Source organism: Zootermopsis nevadensis, unplaced genomic scaffold, assembly GCF_977971745.1.
Source record: "Zootermopsis nevadensis isolate Lab colony 2312 unplaced genomic scaffold, Znev_1.0 Znev_ptg000029l, whole genome shotgun sequence".
NCBI lineage: Eukaryota > Metazoa > Arthropoda > Insecta > Blattodea > Termopsidae > Zootermopsis > Zootermopsis nevadensis.
Window position 1 is genome coordinate 5,963,330 of NW_028259161.1, and position 22,969 is coordinate 5,986,298.

General features: G+C 37.8%; 1 protein-coding gene across 4 annotated transcripts in view; it reads right to left on the reverse strand.

Annotated features, from left to right (window-relative positions):
* The window catches only part of pxb (putative Hedgehog signaling attenuator pxb), a 243,404-nt gene that overhangs the window by 63,676 nt on the left and 156,759 nt on the right, over positions 1–22,969 (reverse strand). The gene's annotated exons all lie outside the window — the stretch shown is intronic.

Consider the following 22,969-nt stretch of genomic DNA (forward strand, 5'->3'; position numbering starts at 1 on the left):
AGATGTAATAAAATGCATACGTAGCGAATAAAAATGAGGTTCATACGGACATTAAATAAAAGAACCTGAGATGTACAAGAAGGGAGACACACGAAACAGAGAGGAACGGGATTAGGTACATAACAAAGAACACGAGAAAAAAATATGAAGGAAGCCGAGACAAATTATATTCCTGCGTTAAATGGCCTGAAAAATATTTCATGCGAAACAAATTTAATAAAAAGAGAGAAGGCATCTTTATATATATATATATATATATATATATAAGACATGTGTCGATTTTGCAGTCACGAGCCGTAATATTTGAAATAAAGGAACGTCAGGTTGTGAGAGTATTTCCTCCCTACAGTCATGCTTAGCTCTGCCCATATAACATAACATTAGCTTCGGGTAAGGTGGGTACAGTACACATAGGCGAGGTAGGGGAACACCCGCTGTTTGGTCGAGAAAATTGAGACTCTGCCATCTGGTTAACGGTGGTTATCAGTCATCCCACAACACGGTCTGAGAGAGAAAGAGAGAGACAAGCTTCCTTATGCTACAGCAACATCTTTTAAGATTTTATACATACAGATAATAATTTAATTCATAGATGATCAAATCAGGATGAGCTGGGCCCGCATTGGGAGATGAGAAATGCGTACAAAATTTTTACTTTAAAAGTCTGAAGGGAGGAGGAGAAAACATGGGCTTGGCAGCGGCGCTGGGATCGTTGTGTTCACTCCCAGGGGAACTACTTCGAGGGTGATGGATGAATTTAATACCTGAGATAAGTGTACGGGTTTTTATACGCGCAGTCTGGAAACTTTCCGATCGCACCTCGTATAAGGGAAGATGAAATGGATCTTAAGGAAACAGTGTCGGAGGGTGTCGATAGGATTATTATCGCTGCGGATGGGATTGGCTTGCGGGCTCTTGTGAACACGGTAATCAACATTCCAGTTTCCATAAATAACTATATTATTCGATTCTAAATACAACTAGTAGTTCATGAAATTCTTCACCAATCCAATGTAATTGAAATTCCACAATACCAAAGAGAGCGATCTTATCTTAATGACTTTATTAGTAATGTTTAACGTTAGCATTTTTATTGTACAACATTTTGATATAAAAAACCGGTGTCAGTTTGAACAGATTGCACAGGGTTGGGTCACAAAACGCGTATGCGGTAATTAGGGGATGAACACCAGATTGTGAGGGATGTAACCACAAGGGAGGGTGGCAGTTATAATGAAGACGTGGCGACCACACCTCACCAGCTGACGGGACCAATCGCAATAATTAGTTGCTGTCCGTGACTTATTGTGTTTCCACCTCGCGGTAGGAAATGGCTTGATTGATCTTTAAAACTAAACAGCCCAGGGAAAGGCGATGCGTCTCAATCATTGCCACACAATTCCGCTTTAAAGCAACATCTGTATTATGGGGATACGGTCCAAGAGTTTCAGGAACGCTGGTCAGAAGTTCAGTAAGGTTTATACCAGGTGTGTAATAATTAGTTCCGTCCCTTTTCACAACTATGGATCATCCAACTCCATCTGTTCGATCGTCAGACCGGTATTATGAAGTTGATGGACCTGAACTACGGTGGGGTCTAGTATAACTCTATCTAGTTCTATCTTCGACAGAGGTTCAATGAAGTGTTGAGAAAATATGGCTACAAAGAAAATGCTGAATCGAGTACGTACTTGCAATCGGAAACAACTGTTAATATTCCACCAATTTAATTCGTATTTCGTACACTTAACAATGTATTTACATATTTATAAGGACTTGCTCTAATATATGTTATACTGTTAATGTTGCAATAGTTTTTGTGCATCAAATATGTTACTGAATGAAGATATTTCATAGGCCTACTGTAATAAATTCTTTGTTAATTATAGATTCGTATTTTTAGTACGCCAATACTTGAATATTCATTTCGAACATCTGACGTGGTAAAAAGATATTTAACAGACCCATTGTCATATATTTATTAACATATGTGTATAGAGTAGCTGTATTACTAACTTAACTGACATATTTATAGACATAAGAATAATAGTTCGGTTGGTATTACGGAGTACTATGTGATTTTTCCATGGCATTCATATTCACCGTTTTAAACTTTATAAAATTGCGGACTTTTATTTTGGACTTTGAATTTTTGGTAAAGACAAACACACGTGCAAAATATCGTTCAATACGTGTCTGGCACATTGCGTTTATCAAGTTGTAAAGACTGGTGGCAGATAACAGGACAAGTGCAAATGGATTTCCATGAAATTTGATAATGAAAAGTTTTACTAAAGGTCGTCGACAAATTTCAATTTGGATTCAAATCGGACAGCAAATTCGTTAACTGTACACGAGTTTCTGCGCACGGAAGTGACAGGATGGGCAGTCTCCAGGCTTTGTTACCATGGTTACCTGGGGAAACACTCAAAATAAATTTTATTCCTTAAGGACGCTTTAGATGGCAATTTATTGTTTAGAATCCAATAGCAGGATGATTATGAAAAACGAATGGAAACGAAGTTCAATGAAAAGATCGTGGCTTACAGAATGAGAATAAACAGGTTCCGAAGCCCGTTCTGAAGTACCAAACAAGTCGCACGGACGTAGCAAGACATTCCGAACGACTGCAGAGTCGGGACCGATTTAAAACTAATCCTGAAAGGGCAGAGAGCATAAGAAGCGTCAAGAAGAAGACAATATGGAGAAGACTAAAGAGAATAGGAATATACAACAGAGAAACAGAAGAAAGAGGATGCAAAGAAAGAAGGAAAGGTGAAAACGGATGGAAAGAAAGAAAGACAGGGCAGACAAAATTTTTATGAACATAAAAAGTGGGTTTAAAATCATCATCATGGTTCATCTGAATTGTTAAAATAACAAATTTGTCTCTCCTTCAAGTTCTAACAGCGTTATGACTAATAAAATGAACGGCTGATGTAAACATTGTTACGTGTTCATTAGGCTAATGTTCAGTTTAAGCAATCAATACGATTCCAGTTAAGTCCACTTAAATCTCTTAAGGACAGTTTTTATTAATCATTTAAATGGAATAAAACATCATATCTACTGTAATAAGCAATAATATATAACGGACAGCTTTGCATGCTACTTTTTCCTTCATAGTGTAATCGCGGAGAGCGCAAAATCACTGGGTCTGCTATAAACACTCCCGAGTTTCTTTGTGCAGATGTGAATCTATGAATACTGGGAAACCTTGGCTCGTGTTAGCTGTAAGAGAAGATGTTAGAAATTAGTCATATTGGAAGTGATTCTTGTTTCTATGCCAAACAGGAGGTAGATTTAAAAAAGAAAATTAGAACACGTGACATGAGATGGATGACTTCTGAGGTCTCTCCACCTGTTTCTGGTTCCTCAGACAATATATTTCATTTACTTATATCAAAACACCATCTCCCAGAGTTTCATAACACTTCATAAGTCTGCAGTAATTGTGTATACTTATACTCCACCTGCTTTAACGTTTACAACTCTGGATACCAGAGTCCACTTGTAGGTTTAATTTGGTTATCACGAACAAACATTTTCTTGTAGATCACTGATACACTTGCATTTGTAATTTGTATAATCTTATGTTTCTTGAGTGTAATAAACGCGTTTTAAATGTTATTTAAATCAGATTTGTTCTTTAAACCTTTCTGTGCACAAGGAATTTACTTTTATGTGTACAGAAACACGCGAGCATTCAATTAAATAGGAATTTAAGTGATATACCACAGGCAAGAATAGGTAAAGCTAGGTGAAAGTAAAGTTTTCTGTTCCTTATGAAGTAGCTCGATGTTCGCTGAGCCAGTCTGGGCGTTGCGACAAAGAGATAAATTATGGCCTGTGGGGAATCGATGCCCGGTCATCCAGGCTGTAGCTTACTCACTATACAAACTGAGCTACTCCGTCTCAGTTTTTCACAGTACATAATTTATGATCCATCTCATTTGATGACAGAGACATACACAGAGACACACATACATAACCAACAAGCACCACTGGATAGTGAGGCTACATATTATACAATTCTATTTCTTATTTATTTTAATCCTTTTTTGGCTGTTTTTTATTTTTAGTACCCCACTGAAGTATTTTCAAGATTTCACGTAGATTGTCTGGCTTAATTTCATTGTAGGAGGAATGCTTGTTCTCGGCCGAATTTCAGGAACAAATTTTTATAAAAATAAAGTAAATATGATGAATTTTCTTTCACTTTCCGCGTTAAAAAGTGTTTTGTTTATACGAAATAATTGATTATACGTTGGCAGCTACTCTGTATTCAATGCGCCGAAAGGACTTTTCCGACAATGGCAGGTTTACATTTAGCCCAGATTCCGTTCATGTGGGTTTGTCTATCTATAGTTCCAAACAATGCGTTTATTAACAATGCAGGAAAATCTTTTTCATGCATGTTTTCACTGGCCAGTTATTTTACTCTTGGAAATCTATCCTAAGACGTAGTTTCCTTGAGGCTTGGTACGTGTATTAATGCTCTAAGTACGTGGTCGATGCCACTATTGTTTGGTTTTCTCACCCCTTCTGTACTTGAAAGGCTTGAAGCTTCCGGGTGACTCTTACAATTAGAAGTGCTTCACCTAGAACACAACATGTCCGCATAAGATGCACACGCCTGACAGATATCAGTCTACGACAGAGACGTCTTTAATCCAAGCCACATGAATATCACACACGAATGAACTTAGCTAAGATGATGCCGTCTTCAAAAGACGTTCTGTGTTCTGTGGAAGATTAGGGGTATCAAATTTAATCATTATCTGCAGCTTCATTTGATGTGATCTACTGTCTCCTTCTCTGACAAAATGTCAGAGACTTCGGCGAAAATATGCAGTGATACTTGAAAAAATTATTGCGACGTATTTCAAGAAAATGTCAGCAATTTCGCTCGATGGCTGAGAAAATCCATCAAATCCTTATAAAAAGTCCGATCTCTGAAATTCTGAAGTGCAAAACTTCGTTTTCTAAGGTGAGTCTATTAGGTTATTTTGTAGGCTAATAAGCCTAGGTCTAAATCTTTTGCAATAATATATACAGAACTTGGAATCAGTAAAATTTTCACAGAGTTAATTTTTCAGTGCTCTAAGCCAGTGGTATTCAATCTGGGGTACGCGTACCCCCGGAGGTACGTAAAGACATCTTAGGGTGTACGTGAAATTTAAAAAGAAAAAATTATGATAACACTGAATAATCATTAATGTAATTTATTTAATTTATTTTAGATGTAGATTATATACTACGTATAACTTGAATTATACACCAACAACTTTGGGGGTACAAAGTTGAAGAAAAATTATATGTGGGGGTACGCGAACAAAAATGGTTGAATACCACTGCTCTAAGCAACAAATGCAAATTTAGTTTTTGTCTCCAGTGTGTTTATGCAAATAACTGCAAGTTATAAGCAAGACCATTTGGAGGTATAGTTCCAAACATTTTAACCTCGGCACTACATAAATATAAATGGGCTATCTTCACACTCCGGCCGCTTTACCCCAAAGAGAAGAACAACATAACCCATTGGGTAGGAGACCGGATGGGTTCGAGACAGTCTCAATGTAATGGCAAATAGAAAATTGTCCTGCCAGAAACAGAACCCACGTCGACTAGCAGGTGCTTGCTGAACGGTGTTGATGAATTTTAATCACCCCTGGACTATAGTGTTACGGAAGACCTAAGAGGGAATCTCACTCGAGCACCTCCTTACATCTGAGACTTCGATCGATCGATCGATCTCTGTTATGTCACTGTGTTGAAGGATTATCTCCTCAAAGGAGTGAGAAGGTTCTGAATATTGCAGTTCCAAGGTAAAGGAAGTCCGTGTTCAAGACACTCAGTTCGAAGGTCTTCGTGTGCGAATCTCTTGCAATCGTCTTTTAAGATGCGATGCTACCAGAGGCAGGATCAACTAATTGAACCTTTTGGTAATTCTCTTTGTGTCCACTACACTGAATGTGATAAATAAGAGCAAGACACTAGTCAGATACACTTATTTTTAACTGGACCTCACAGAGAACTAAAATTATCAAAATTCGGTCTGCGGGTCACATTGTGTGTGTTTATATATATCTTTCTTCGGTAACCCTTGGAGGTTTTCTTGTTGGTGTGTCTGTAGAATACATACCAAACCACATTCACACAATCAGTTCCTGTAAAATGTGTTTCGGAACCACGCAGGCGATGAACTGCAAACATAAACTGACGTCGTAAAATCAAATCAAGTAGCAAACGGATAGTAAACAAAATAATGTAATAATGAAGATAATTAGATTACATGACAGAATGAGGACGAAGTGCTGCAAAGGAAAAAAAACAGTTACCTATTGCAATAAAACCAAGAAATGGGCACTAAAACTATGTACTGAAAATACGTCGACCAGTTGAACGTCTATCAGGTTCTGAAGTCCTGTGCTCCATTAAATTAGTTTTATTTTGATCCTGACATGTAAATTTGGTTTAAACACGTAATAAACATTTGCAATTGAAAATACTTTTTTATTATTTAGTTTTGAATCGACCGGTACTGAAGAATAAAATATGACTGTCGGCTTGTATTTTGTTAAAGATTCTTTTACACAGAAAACACTACGTTGATAGTACATCCACAACTCAGAAACTAAGCCGCTTTATGTTTTCCCTATGAAAAGTAAGATACTTTCAAGGAATTTCAAAATGGAGTATTGATGGAACAAGTGTGTCAGTTTCTTCCTCGACTCCAGAGAAAGAGAGAGAGAGAGAGATACCTGGTCGCGCTGACAGAAACGTGGTGAGAATTGGTTGTGTGGGCGGATCAAACAAAGATGTTCCCGGGGGTTAAAGCGACAAGGCCACGGTCCAGGAGTCTGCAGGTCACAGATAAGCCGAAGCAATTACTGCAACGTGAGTTAGCAGTTCCCTCTAGATTTATTTCGGCTTCGTAAAGGAGGTGGAAAGGCAATGAACCTCTACCTGAAAGGAAGAAGCCATCGACATTTTTTTCAATTGAGTGCAAAGATATAAACTTCTGTCATATATTAACACTCTTTCAGATCAACTCTTTTGTGGTTAGCTAAGAGCTTAATATTGTCTTCTGAAGCTTCGTGTATCTTGTGAGATGTTAGTTTCTCTCGACGCCATGTAGTGTGGTAGACCTTCTGGTAAGCTTCTACCAGACTGCACAGCACAACAACCCAGAAGACAACTATTTAATTTTTATTTTTTATTTTATCTACTGGGTTAATTTTATTTAACTCTTCTCAACTTGTTCACCTTAGACTGTAGGTATAAATAAAACAATATTCTTCAAATTCTGTAGACTTGCACTTATACATTAACCAACGTAACAAATTACCACTCATACAACATTTACCAAATTAACACTTTAAAATAGTTGATCTAATTTGTCAATGCATTATCAGTTGGTATGAATAACCATTCTAATAAGGTACACGGTAAGAGTATAAAAATATGTTAAATTAAAGAACATATACAAATAATTTCATTAAAATCTGTATTCATAAGCTTAAAATATAATTACGAACAGAACTACAGCACTCTCCCGTCGAATTTGTGCCGGGGCGTAAAGCCAACCACTCACCTCCATCTAGTTCCGAGGTGAAGAAAGAGTGGAGCTATACCCCCACTGCCCCATACGTCTTCATGACGTTGTGCTTAATACGTACCAGGGGCAATTTTGCCTTACATTTATGAAATTACAGCAGTTCAAAGGGTAGATTTACAATATTAGCCTATTTGTTGCATCCGATACTTGTTCCCGACATTCTTCAATACCAATGCACGATTTCCACATATAAGAAAATTATCACTGACGATACTCAAACGTTTCTTAGTAGAAACATATTCCAGAAACAATAACTGAATATGCTGAAGGTCGTATAACATTTTCTGGAAACACATTTGAAACATACTGCGCCAAAAACACAATTATAAATTTATCGGTTTTCAGAGGTAAGTTATTTTGTCCTCATTTCTCTACAAACACACTTCAGAAGCTACAGCTCTGTGTGGATCAACTGAGGGTTTTGCTACTAGGACCACGCATAATGAACGATTAAGCATTGCACTTCAAATTAAAATACAATTAAAACAGTTCTCACTAGCAAAGTAATTTTACAGTATCGCAAAAACAGTTCCAACTCCGTAATTAAATTATTTAAATGAAAATGTTATGTGATTAATGTTATTACTGAACCGTAAAATTTTCATATACCTATTATTCCGAGTTGCTGTTCAAACAGGACGCATTTTTTCGTTGTTTTATTATAAATTAACAGTTGAATGATCACAGTTAAAATGTTTACCGAATATCTAATCATGTTTAACTGTTATTAATTTCTTCCGCGGTATTAATTCAGAATTGAGACTATACCCACCGAACTGCACTGTGACTCCCCGAAATTCCACTATGTACGTCCCAGTTTTAGCCCGTTGAACCCTGGGGATATTTAGTTTACCAGAAATTCAAGTTGTAGTAAGAGGATCCTTAATTCAGATCCCACTCCCGGTTAAGAATAAAATAAAAACAATGGAGAAGTATTTCAAGGGTTTCATCAGATTATTCGAGGTCAGGTATCTAGAAGGTGTTTTCTTGGAGCAGAATTCTGACAACACGTCATTCAACATTACATGCTTACGCTGCATTCGTGCATCCATCGAACTATCATTCGCGATCACAGGAAATTTTTATTCACTGGCTGAACCGACTGACTGCCTCGATATTTCTTTAACATTGAAATACTATCATTTACATTCCAACTGTCAAAAAACCTCTCGTCATCTTTGACATACGCAATACCCTCAGTTAGTAATAAATACTACTGTAATAATCTTATAACAAGAAAGGAAATATTCATATTCTCTGGAACAATATTTTAGAAAGTTATTTCTATTTTGATAAAGATTTTAAAGAGGGGATCCCCCAGCCTTATCGGGGATCAGCAGTCCATCCGGGATTTCCCGATCGCGAAAATATAATCCATAATGTTTTTGGAGTTCAGCCGAAGCTTAAATATTCAGGCTGGACCTCTCAGAAAACAGTGGGTTGGTTCTCATTGTTAATATGCGACGCAGTCAGAGAGGAGCGTGTCCAGCCAACGTATCAATGACAATTTGAGAGCACCACATTACAAGAGATCTGGTGGTGACTTAAAGAATGTACATTCCGGAAAAGAAATACGACGTATTATATGTTACACGTAGATACATAGCGCAGCAAGGCCATGTTGGTTCAAGTGTCACCAAATGTATTCATCTCCGTTCTGATTCTTTCTAATTACTGTACCTATTCATGCACAACCAAAGTAGACTTAAAAGTCGTGATACCCTGCAAGGAATTTGCTCCTAAATATGAACTTCTGCGCCTTAAGTTCTTAAAGAATTTACTGCTAGACCAGTCTCCTTACAAACATCCAACAGAGTTTCAACCCAGGAGACCAAGACAGACATCGGAGTAGCGGGAAGCTGAATTCTCAAACAAGAAATCAATTACTCGGAAGTGGAGGCTTGAAATGGGGATTGGGAGTGCAGAGGTCATAAGACTACAGATCCGATGAACAACGAAGAAAAGCAATGAATCCTAAGGGCGAAAAATGAAGTATAAGTAATCTCTGGTTCGTAGGGGATAGCGAACATAATTTCGGGGAGAATCAAGCTTCAGCAAGCCAAGGGAAATTGTAAAGGTAATTTCGGAAAACCGATAAGGTTCTAGAATTTTTAATGTGTACAAATTTTATAATATTATATTTTAACATTACAGACTCTCACTGCTAATAGTAAATTGCACACTTTAATAATTTAACCCAACTGCAATTCATAGGACGACATAAATAAATTCTATAATATAATGCGAACTCCACAGCTGACTGTAGGAAAGGCTATAAATTGAGACCCTGCAGATGGCTTGTGACTGCCGAAACATGTAGGGGAAGTTGTATCTGATGGTTTCACAATGAACTGATTCTTTATCAGATTTAATTTACTCCGTAGCTGAACGAATGCTGACTTCTGAAGGAGTAACCTACTTTGTTCCATGGAATAAGCGAGTGAGCTAGTTCGGCAAATTAATTCCCCGGGCACGAAAAGAGAGACCTAATACGTAACTCCTTATTAGTCATTTTAAAGGGCACATGCCAGATTTTTAAGTTCTACATAAAAGGAATGGTCTGTTCACTGAAGCGGTATTATTTAGTTTTTTGTTAAAGTGGAATGGTTTAAAATCAATGCCTGTCCCGCTATATAGTACACAACAGCAAATAATCCTTAAAACATAATATCATGAACCCCTGCTATCAACAGTTCAACAAATTTCTATTAGTCACCACTCAGCAGGGAGATTTCAAAATTAATCCCTCGTTCTTGTTGTCTTTACGTAGCTCTGCCTAATGCAATAACCCCCACCCTCCCCGAATCCCTGGTACAATTTGAAGGGATGGGGCATGACCAATCTCTCTCATATAACAGGCTAAAAGCAGAACACACATACGAACCCCCTACAGGCGATTTCAGAATAGAGAAGGGAATCGCGAAGCTATTATTAAATGGATAATTAAAAATTCAATTTAATGCTAGCCTTTATTCTGATCTCATTTCATTAAAAATCGAACAACGTTTTGTTTGTTTCTAAAAGCACAACTCACACCCCATAATTATGTTAACTGTAAACAAAATGACAAAGCTGGATAACAGTAATATTATTCCAAAATACACACAGTGGAGAATTATGTGTACATTACCACAAATATCAGATTAGCTTTAAACGAGACAAAGCCCAACCTTATAGCATTCTCGAACGTCATCTCCTTTCACCACGTGTGCACAAGTCGGGGTGTTAGAACTCGAGTTTCATATCTGGAATGGGGGGGGGGGGGGAGAGAGAGAGAGAGAGAGAGAGAGAGAGAGAGAGCTGTTGCAAATTTAGGGCTCTGAGATTGACTACCTTCACATAACTCCCTGATTCTTCTCATTCATTCTATGTAAATTTCTTCCCTGTGCTACTCTGAGTCTTAGTAAGAATCAGTTGAAAAAGACATACCTTGTTCCGGTAACTCAAGATTTAAGTTCATACAGGTTGGTTTTCATTAATGTACATGTTAAATACTGCAAGGGAAACGGAGTGCGTTCATATAATCGCCTCCCCGTCGCTTAACCATTGGCTGGATTCTATCAGGGGACTTCTAGTAATAACGGTAATGACTTCAATCTAGTGCAGTGCTTTCGAAGTTAGTTAAGTGTATTAATAACGCAAGAAAACAATTATAGCTCGACGATAAAGAATCATTGCGGTGCGATGTACATTAATATGAAACAAGTCGATTGGTTCTTAGTTTATTTTACAATGATTTCAGAACCGAGTAGCTGAGAAAATATCTAATGGTATTACTTTCAATTATACATTTGAAAGGATATGGAGGAAGTCGTGGCTTACTTTAAGATAATACCCCGGCATTTGTGTGGCGCAAAAACTGCGATACCTGTCAGTTCTCCGGTCACGTATTCGAACCCGGGAACTCCCATATACGAAGTAGTTCTGCAACCATTCGGCCACGAAATAAACTGTTGGGAATTTATATTACTTTCGCGAGACGTCATGAACACCTTGCCATGTTTCCTTCTTTGTTCTCTGTAACTTTCTGTGATCAATTATAGTAACATGGCCGTCAGGCGAATTAGTGAGTTGGGAACAAAAAAAGCTTTGGCGACAGATCTGTAGAGAGCCAGAGAAAAACATATTTATCAGAAAACTGCAATTACAGTGCGTCTGCACGAGTTATTTTGTGTGAGATTGGTAACAGACGAGTGACTGTGTAACTTTGTACCTGAGCTGTGTACTGTGGCATGTTATAAAGATAAATGTACCACTCGCCAAAACAACAAGATTACTAGCGGTTTTAAAATCTAAGTCCAAAACCTTTTAACTCCATGGAGCAGAGTCCTTCTTGAGAAGACGGAAGAGGTCTTTTATAGAGCCCAAAGTTTCATTAACGTCATTACAAGATCCGCCACTGGTCCCTATTCCGACACAGATGAATCAAGTTCATATTATACCACACTGTTTCTCTAAGATACTTTTTAATATCATTCTCTCATCAACGCCTAAGACTCTGAAGCGATCTCTTCCCTTCTTGCCTTCCGTCTAAAATGTCCAGCGTTTGTCATCCATCCTATGGGTTTCTACATGCCCCGCCCATCTCACCTTTCTTAATCTAATCACTCTATAACATCTGATGAAAGATACAAATTATGAATCTCGTTGTTGTGTAATTTTCTCCAGTCTTCTATCAACGTCCATGTACATTCCCCTAAATATACTCCTCAGCATCCTATTCCAGTGGAAAATTGTATGTTCTTTCCCTGAGGGCACTTTTTCCAACCCGGTAGAGCTCGGCTTTGTTAGTTTATTATTTTTAGACCACAAATTAGTTACACGGCCTTCGTCCAAATGCAAAATTAGTACTACCTTGTTGCCAATATCTGAATATAAGGCAAAATAGACACAGAATCCAAGAAAAGCGTTAGATTAATCATACCAAGTAACAATGCATGCCATTAACCCTCCAAAGCTAAGCCAACCAACCAAAAACCTGACTAAACGCAGAGGCTTGTGCATCGCGTAAGATGTCGTCTCTTGTTAGGTTAAACCATCCTTGCATACGAAATGCATAGCTGGAAATGGGAAACAGTGCCTTATGAACTACAGTTGGTGATGTTCTTACGCTAACGGGGTTAATGTATAGGCTGAAGGCCTGGATAAGTACGGACTATGGGCCAATGCCGTTGATTACAGGATGATCCCATCATCCAATCGATCCTTTGGCTGAAAACCTCTTAAAATCTAGAAAGTGCTGAGGAAAATCTTTGATTAGAGACCTCCATAGACAGACGGGCCGTGCCCACTAGAGCGACAATGATCAAATAGAGTGCCTTAGAAGAATCATGAAATAAATACTGGCATACGGAGCTCCTCGTAACGAGCCTCTGCTGGGTTTTTTTAACAAAGAAGAGGCGAATATTTAATGTCGACTTATCCCTGCAGACGTTAGGGTACAATTGAATGACATGTGAGGATGAGATGTTATAAATAAATAAACACTCGTTAGCCTGAGTTAAGGAGTTATTCTGGTATTCAAAAATCAAAATACGTCTTCGTGATCACAGTTGGTCTATCGAACAAGATAGAAATAGAGCATCTTTTCGGATAAGACGGATACATTAAAGATGTGCTAAATCGGCTGCAAATAGTCTTACTGTAAAAGTAAAGCTGTCCCACTACACGCCATTCGGGCACTGTGAGGAAGAGATGGTAGGTGTAACTTCTATAGTCACACACACAGCAGCAGTTTACCCCAAGGGAAGGTCCCCCCCCCCCCCCGGTTTTACCTACTTGGTAAGCCCCAGAGACGGTTTGAACGCAGAGACTGGCAGAAAAGTCCTCTGCCCCAATCAGAGATCAAATGTCTACTATGGCCCGAAAGACGTAATTTCTAAAAAAGAAAAATCCATCATTAAGGATGGGATTATGTTCTTGAATACCGCTAAGATATCTGCACATGATGTTCCCATGTTGGGTACCATTTATATGGCAGTGGAACTGCCCCTTTTGTGAAAATATACCAATTCTTGGTGTAGGCGTAGCCTGTCAACGAGAACGGGCGTTGCCGCAAATTACAATTTTCATCTCGATATATTAACCCTTAGTTCCTCAAGGATTAAACAAAACATCCCCCCCAAAAAACTCCTTATATGCGAGGATGGACATAGCCAATCCAAAGCCTCGCTTGGTTTTACGAAATGCGATAAAATTTTACTTTTTAAACGCCCGTTGAGGAGTTAGAAAAGCTTGAAGCGGAAATGAAAGGCTCCAGGTAGATGCAAACGGTTTTCAAAGCTTTCCCCTTCCCTTATCCACGTTTCAGGCATCGATGTAATTATATTATTTCGATTTCCATTTGGCAGGTCTTTGATCTTTCTGTTCCTGTGTACTGGCAGGTTTGTACCGAACATGTTTAACACATAGGGACCGTGCATGAGACACATTTTCCAATACTAATACGTCAGCTCACATGACAAGAAGTCATGTTGAAATGTACCGCAGTCATATCAGCCCCTTCCAACCGATAACTTATTTAATGTTAAGCAATATAGTAGTTAGGAAATGTGTGTGCAAAACGTCAATCATAGGCCTTATAAATAAACACATTGTATCATCAGAGGACAAACAGTGCAACACGGCCGCAGAAGACGTCTATCCACATATTCTGTACGCACTAACCACTACTTTACAGTCAAAAAACCTTACAAAATTTTAAAATTTCTCATCCGTTTGGTGCCCGAAACTGAGTGAAGTAACATCATTCGTCACTGTATGTGGTTGTTTTGTATGGTTGTATTTCAAATTAGTCTTTGTCAGGACTTTTCCCATCGTCTGTTCTTTAAAATCACGACGTTTCGGAGGCTGGTTCTGTCTCCGTCTTCAGGTGAGAGGTACCCACTCTGTTGGGTCCCTTAGATAGAGCTAGTCTCTGTCACTGGACAGTGACAGAGAACAGACGATGGGAAAAGTCCTGACAAAGAATAATTTTAAATGTGAACTACCGTCGTCAAAACCCTTTTGAATTGTATGGTTGTGAAACATGATCAGCGCTTTCGAGGAAAAACACGTCGCTGAAGATCAAGTTTAGACCTACGAGGGAGGGAATACTTATTAACAGAATTTTTTGGGCGAGTGATAATCTGTAATAAAAAATAGTATACCGGGAGCCAACACAATCTATATACAGACATTATCTCATGCAGAGGTTGAAAAAATTGGGGGAGTTCGGCTGCAAAGCATAAATAACGAAAGCCCTATCAGCCTCAACACAGGAGCACGTACGCGTATAATAGCATTGCTGGCACTCTTGATTTTTCCATTAATCCACAAATATAAAATTTAGTCACGTGGGTAGACTGTCAGTTCTGGAGAGGCGAATCAGTTGCACAAACCAGTTCACCCGTTAACTACATCAATGGAAACAACGGCCTGGCTCAATATTCAGCTTAATCCGTTAACGGATTCGTTTCGTACACACCCGCATCACTCTAAATCCCAACAAAGGCTTAGTCAGTCTGTGATATAAATTAGTGAAATAACCATTCTGATACGAATGACCAACGATATGTAGGATTACGGGTGAGCGCATAAATCATGAATCAGTAATGGTTTGGAGTATATGGTGACGCGCAGTGAACTATCACATGTTATCCCTATTATCTGTAGGTCTGGTAGCTTTAGGCCTGTACCGAACCAAAAATCATCTTTCCAGGGGCTCCTTGGTCTTCCTTGAACTTTTCGTTCTGTGGATAATTATGCACTGATATTCTAAAATACACTGACCATTGTCATATAATTAATCACTTTGCATTATAGAACACGAAGTTTTACCAACAAAAACAGCCACCTTATTCCAATTCACTTCATCAAAATTATCTCTAAACCCGTCGTCTTATTTACTATAGGCTTGTAATATTTAATTTTATTACCAACATTTTTATCGTTATTGAATTTTAATTTATATAAGCCATAATAGCCATAATTGACCTAAGTTATTCTATTGGGAAGCAGGGTTTAGGGGTGTGAATTGGATTCATCTGGCTGATGGTTCTTGAGAACACGATAATGAACCTTTAAGTTCCATAAAAGAAGTTTTTCTTTTGTCTCTATAAGCGTACAATTAACTTGTTAAGAAGAAATCTGCTCCATGGAGTTAGTTAACTGTGAGTGCTCATTATTAGTTAAGAAAATAATACAATTTTCAGTGTCTCAGATGCATCAATATTCAAATAGTATATTCTACATTATGGTATCATACAAGTTAAAATCCTGGCAGCATCTTAATTCAGTTCGGTGGTTGTAACAGTGTCAACTTAGGTCGCGTAGTAGTGGTTAGCGTTCCATATTCGTATTCTTGAAGTCACTGGTTCAAATTTCGGTCTGCAAAACCTCTTATTTGACTTGAAATGGATTCCACAGAACAAGAGATGAAATGTTAGTAAATTTTGTAAAGGAATATAATACAGAAACACCTAGTCACATAGGTTGGCATTTGTAAGGACGGTGAATAACGTTCGGGCCCCATGTAACTAGGGGATTTTCTTTACCAACTTAGTGACAAACTGTTAACATAGACTCTGCCGCAGTGGCGAATCCTGGACTAGAAGTCAGGTCATGCTGCAATGCAGTATTTTTAAATCCAAAACAACCCCACTACAGTGAGAAGATATCTTAGTAATAATCGTAATTATAATGCTGTTATGTAGTAAAAAGTTTATTTTATTTTCCACAAATTTCGACCGCACATTTAGCCAGACCGGAACACCGCAACTGGGACGATGAAACCGAAAGGCTGTCGGAACTTTCGTGGTCAGTGAAGTGCATGCAGTTTCCAAAGTGAATAGCCTTATAAATTTTACACGTGTTAAAAGAAGCCAAACTTTAAAACCTGTGTGCAGAGGGGCGAGTCCCTCTGCCGACACGCCGTCTCATCTTTCTACACGTCTTGTTGCTTAAACGTGGAACCACTGGGTGTGGTTTTTAGGAGTACTTATGAGCACCACTGCAGGTGGCTCTCGTGCTAGTAATTTCCTGTCTGAAGCAGAAAGCTAAACTTCCTTCAAATTCCCTCCCCCCTTTTTTTCTCTCTATCTGGAACACACAACCAATATCCCACTTTACATGGCCGTGTTTCCAACACTTTGCCGGATATCAACTAGTCAAGGAGCAGAAAAACGAAGGAGAGGTTTCTCTGTGTAGCCTACAGCGGAACAAGATACTCGCACAGCTCAAACGAGTTCTGAATTCCTTCTTATTCAAATGGATTCGCAGCCACCGATCTGCGGAGAATCCTAATGCAGACGCTGGATCACGTTTCTGCGCATCAAGGTCTTATACTGAGCGAAATGGCGCACACGGCAGCAACATAAGAATCCAAATAGTTCAGTGAGAGCAAAGTCCTTCTTCAGAAGATGACAGTCGCTCATCTGGTCAAGAAATTCCTCGCCAGTTATAAGAACATAACCTTAATTAACGTGCGTATTAAAACACAATGAAGATGAAGGCAGTATGATCCTCCGAGTCGTTGGTATCTACCAAATCGCCTTGAGGACCCCAAATCTCATACGATAATTTCAAGTTATTATGATGCTAATTATAACTCAGGAATTGCATAAATTGAGTTTTAATATACGTAGCCCAGAATGGTGAACCACTACTCGACGGTGAACTTCTAATAATCTCAAGCTGCAAGCTAAATTTTCGGCAGCCTTGCTATAAAACTCACCATTTCCGCTGGATTTTGTAAGAATCGTCCGTCTACTCCACCGGTGATTCGAATTGGAACATTCAATGAGAATTATACACCACATACGTTTACACGAAGACAGTTACAATTCACTGACGTACGGGATATTTAATGAAGATTTTCAACTAACTGCGTTGAAAGATGAGAGGAGTGTTGGATAAAGAATAGGTAAGCATTTGGAAGTATGCAGTAGTGTCCTGTTTAAAGGTAACAGATCGATAATTTCCTTGAGAGACTGAATAAAACCATGTTAAACCTCAGTCAGGGTAGTCAGGACTGACACAGATTCACAGTCGGTACCTATCAAATAAAAATCTCGATCATTGCTGCTATATATCTGCAAAGAAGTTGGTTCAACACAGTAACTGAATTCTGAATGTTTTAACGCAATTTATAACAACACAAATTATTCTAATCATCTAACTATGCTTAGTAACATAAATAGTGGGCTCAGAAGTACCAAATTTCAGCCAAAGAACCAATTTCTGTACATTTTTTAGGACGTTTTACTGGCTCACTTTTGTCTATTAAAGTACATGACCTAAACATTACAAATGGTGGGCAATGGAAGAAGAGACTAAAGCCATAGTCTCCTTTGAAACGTTTTTCGCATCCAAATAAATAAAACCACACGGAAAGAAGAACAGAAAACTTTCATTCCTACTAAGCAGTATTAAGATAGGAAACTAATGAGATTTCAGCAAACGTAGAAAATGGTGCAGCCTATCGAATAAAAAAGCAGTTCAACGTTACTGTTTCCGTTATTGCGTACGATGTTCAATGTAAAATATGTAAGTTTTCATATGCTACGTGCGGTTTATCTTCGCCGAAAAGCAAATAATATTTGCAGAGCACGTTCAATGATGCTCCGGCAGGCAACTTGAGTCCTATGTGCGGTTGTGGCACTGGCAAAGTTTAATAGGACTCAAAACTCTATAGAACGGTAGCTCATGATTAAAATTCATGCCTTGGATTCGGAAGGCTGTTAAATAAACAGCAATTCCAGCCATGAGGATTGCACTTTCTTCTCTCTCTCTCTCTCTCTCTCTCATACACACACTCACTCACAAATTATAAAACCTCATCATTGTAAAACATTAAATTTATTAAAAAGTAACACACATATATATATATATATATATATATATATAAACAAGAAGAAATTCATGCCTTGGATTCGGAAGGCTGTTAAATAAACAGCAATTCCAGCCATGAGGATTGCACTTTCTTCTCTCTCTCTCTCTCTCTCTCTCTCTCTCTCTCATACACACACTCACTCACACACAAATTATAAAACCTCATCACTGTAAAACATTAAATTTATTAAAAAGTAACATATATATAAACAAGAAGAATGAAAGGAAATGCGAGAAAAATGTACCCAAAATGCGGATAAACAGGTTAAAAATCAAATGAACATCAGTCACAACGGAATTAATAAACTCCTTCAAGGAATAACATAGCTACAATTTTTATGGTTTATCTGAGTCATTCCAGGTATATGTCTGAACACTTCGTTAAGTATTAAAGTTATTTACAAACTATCTTATTAAAAATATTAGATAAAGTAAGACAAAACTTGAAAAAAAACAGGGTGATAAAAGTGCAAATACATTTCAAATACAGCGTGAATGTTAAAGGGGAGTGTATACCGTAAAACCAGGTGTTAAAAGGTGATTTGTCTGACATTAACATCGTATTTTTAAATAAACTCGACTAAAATAAATTGAATTAAATAAGTACAGTACAGAGGCCTTAAATCACTCACGAATAAGCAATAAACATACAAGTGAAACAGCTAAAAACAAGAAAGTATAATAAAGAGGTCGATGGTAATAACAGTAAGGCTTAAGAAGAATACAGATAAAGGAATACGAGCGAAACGACAGAAGAGAATAAGAAGGAAGGTAAAGGAAATAGAGATTAAATGTAAGGAAAAGGAATAATATGAACAAATTAGATAGAAAAATAAAATTTGTGACATAAACACATCACAAAAGCATAAGTCACGAGGCAAGTGACTGCAGTTACATCGCAGGAAAATTTCATATTAAAGCCACGAATCCATAATTTGGTATATACTACAGTACTATTTTCTGGGTCGCAACCGTGTTACAGGAGTCGAATAAGACACTATGGCAAAATACAGCTAAGGTTCCGGTGACAAGTTTATTTTTCACTGCGAACGGTTTCACGCTGTATGTGAAAACACGCTCCTCTACATAAACCGCTGATATTCTTTCTTACCATGTTCAGGTTCGGAGCAGGGTCTATCTAAATTGGACGTAAATTAAAGAACTAAAAGAATGTGATTCTCAAAGTTTCCTCTTTAATTCTACATCCCCTTGAAGACATATCCAATTAGCATCCACGAGACAGAGAACAAAGTTCAGTCCGCATCCCAGCAATATTTGAAAGAAAAAACTTTTACTTTGCATCTCTACGAGAACTGATCCGCTAATCTCGGTCTCGGGATGGGATATTGATTAGAAATTTTTATTCATCATGACGTCTTTAGTGGCTTCTGATACAGTTGGTAAAACTTCTACACATTTCGCACACGCATTAAGAGTATCGTTCTGAACAGTGGTTTCCAATATTTTGACCGTAGATACTGTTATCATCATTAACACTGCTACTCGGTTTTTTGAGCCACGTAGCTTATTTCCCACATTTTGTCAATATCGGGCACAGTCATAAATGACATCTTCATATAAAATGGTATAATAGCTTCAGCTTCACGGATCAGAGCCTCTGAAGTGCTCCGAATCATCATTAATTCTCAAACTATAAATCATAAGACATGTGGTAGGGTTACCTTGGATGGGGGATCGTCTCGTTCGTATGGTTAAAAATGTCTGTACCGTGAAAGTGGTATCTGTAGCGCCTTACTTTTCGGTGGCAATATTTGACAATCCATCTGCGGTACCAGGTTCTCTACAAGTTATACATTCCAACCTGGGCTTTTAAGTAATACACAGCAACGTTCTGCATTTTCTCAAATAATTAGAATCTGTAAAATCTACACATATGAAACAATACCGTTAAATAGTCTAAGAAATTATAAATTTTAAGTGTGACGTGCATCAGACACCACCGTCATTCAGATCCCATATTAAGGTGAGGGCAGGTCCGTTTATGTTGTCAACCAGCTTCATACTCGGCTTGTCATTATGGAAAAGTCCGGAATAAATCTGTCTTGGAACAGGCTACTACTTAAGGCAAAACGGAGAACGTAAACATTTACAAAGAAAAAAAATCCTGTGCGTCATTTAGACACTGCTTTTACCATTAAGAAGCCATGGGGATGATACATAAGGATTTCTTTAACACCATCCGAAAATTTATAAATCTGACCACCAATCCTTCAGCTGCTTATGTACTTCTGCAGGCGTACGGCTGGCGACCCCTGAGTTAAGGAACAGCCCCAGAGTGCTTACAAATGTGTTGGAAGAAATAATTTTAAAGACACTTCAGTTCGATGAACACTGAGCAAAGACCTGATTGACAGATGTTTGCGTCCCATGCTTCTTTCAAATGTTTGGCGTGTTCATAGTTGTTTACATTGGGAACCGCTGTGTCCTTACATAAAGAGCTGCCTTTTACCAAGCTGTGGTTGCCTTCTTTACCACTGACAGTCAAGTATCTGGGCAACTGCAAGTTTCTACCTGTGTAACCCTGTATATTAATGTGTTCACAGTGCACTGTAAACAGTACAGCAAGTGCAACACATGCACGGAGCTGTAACATTTTCGGATCTATTTCAAACTTCATGAAGTTGAATATGATTTAATTTTACCTCGTGGACTAAAATCATTTGTAATTGCTCATGTCGGTAGATATCGAAGCCCCGTGGACATTAGCAGTCATGTTTTATAAGGTTATGAGTTTACATATCACGCATGAAACAGATGTTAGGTGTAATCTGTTTCTTCATTCGATTAAATCTTTGACATCACAGATGAACCATCTATCATCTATCAATTAATGGTGCGCAGTTTCCATGATAGCATAGCATAAAATATTTATGGAACATCAGTGTAGTGAGCGGTTCATCTGAAATCGAAAGCGATATCATACAGATGAATATCAGAAGGAACAAATAAAACTGCCAGGGAATCAAATGAAGCAAAACAAAACACATGTTGCAAAATTTACACGTGTACAGAGCAATTAATATCGTTGCAGTACACATAATTGATGTTGATGTGTTTTAGATACGATCTACGTCAATTTGTATTTCATAACACTATTTCAGATTTCTTGTCCATGAGATAAGTTTATATATAAAGGAATCAGACCACCATACGTTTTACAAATCCTTCTTTGTTAAATTTCCTTATATTTAAATTATCATAAAAAATCAGGTAAATGTTAATGTTACCTTAATGCTGTTTGCAAGATTGGAAATTGTTTGTCTTCTCTCATTCGAAAGTATTTGAAGAATATCTATAAGACATTAAAAGATAATTATTTAAATTTACTTATTACAAAATATCTAAAGCCAACAACATGTATATGCAGGCATAGGAAACAGCATTAAGATTGTTCTCACGTGCTACATTAGACTGGAAATACATTTTAACAGAAAACCACAATCGTAACACCAGTTTCTTGAAATTGTGAAATGGAAAACACCCATTCTTCTGTGAATAAAAATATTACGATGACGACGACGGCTAAGAAGAAGAAAGTTATCAAATTTACGATGATTCAAGATAATGAGAACGCGATAATTATCGTGGTGATAATGAATTGCGTTACGTAAGATACGAAGGTGGCTGTCTTCTGGGATGTTGCGCTGTGTACTCTGGTAGAAATCAGTCTACGTTTCGGAGGTGGTTATTGCCTCTATCAACAGGACAATGATGGAGGCAGTGAGCACCTCTGAATCGTCGACGAAACCGAACGAATTGTAATAATAATATAACCACTTAGAAGAGGCGACATAAGAGAACGGGCGAGAAGATGAAAATAATATGACGAAGCAGAGATAATGAGAGAGAAGTGAAGAATATGATGATAGTAATGGCAGGCAAAATGATGATAGGAAACTAAAATATAATAATTATATTTATTAAGGCGCTTAATTAGGTAAAAATGAATGTCTATAAAATTGGACAACTCCTGCGTCGAATATTTAAATAACTTTACCTGCAGTTGATCGTGGAATAACATTTTAAAATTCTCACATCATCTTGCTGTCCTACCCTTCCTCTTCAGCGCTATAATTAAATTTTCTGGTCCTACTGAAATAGTATTTGACATATGACAAAAGCACGGGATTCCGTAACAAAACATAATCAATTGCTTTAAAAATTTAATACATGGATCGTATAAGTGTGTTGTTACGTTAAACATACAACATTTTCAGACAACCAGGTTGATAGCAAACCAAAGTTCGGGAAGTGAACTGCTTCCAAACGTTTGTCGCCCGTGCGAACAAAGTGTTTTCCTAGGAAAATCGCGTTAGGTTAAATTTCACTTCAAGACAAGTATCAACCTGTATGCAAGAAAGATATACGTTTCTACTGAGCAGTCTAAATTTCATTTCCGCTTCCGAAAAGTTTCTCGTTCCTTGCGTTAGAAAGATAGCCGACTTCCTTTCAAGTTTT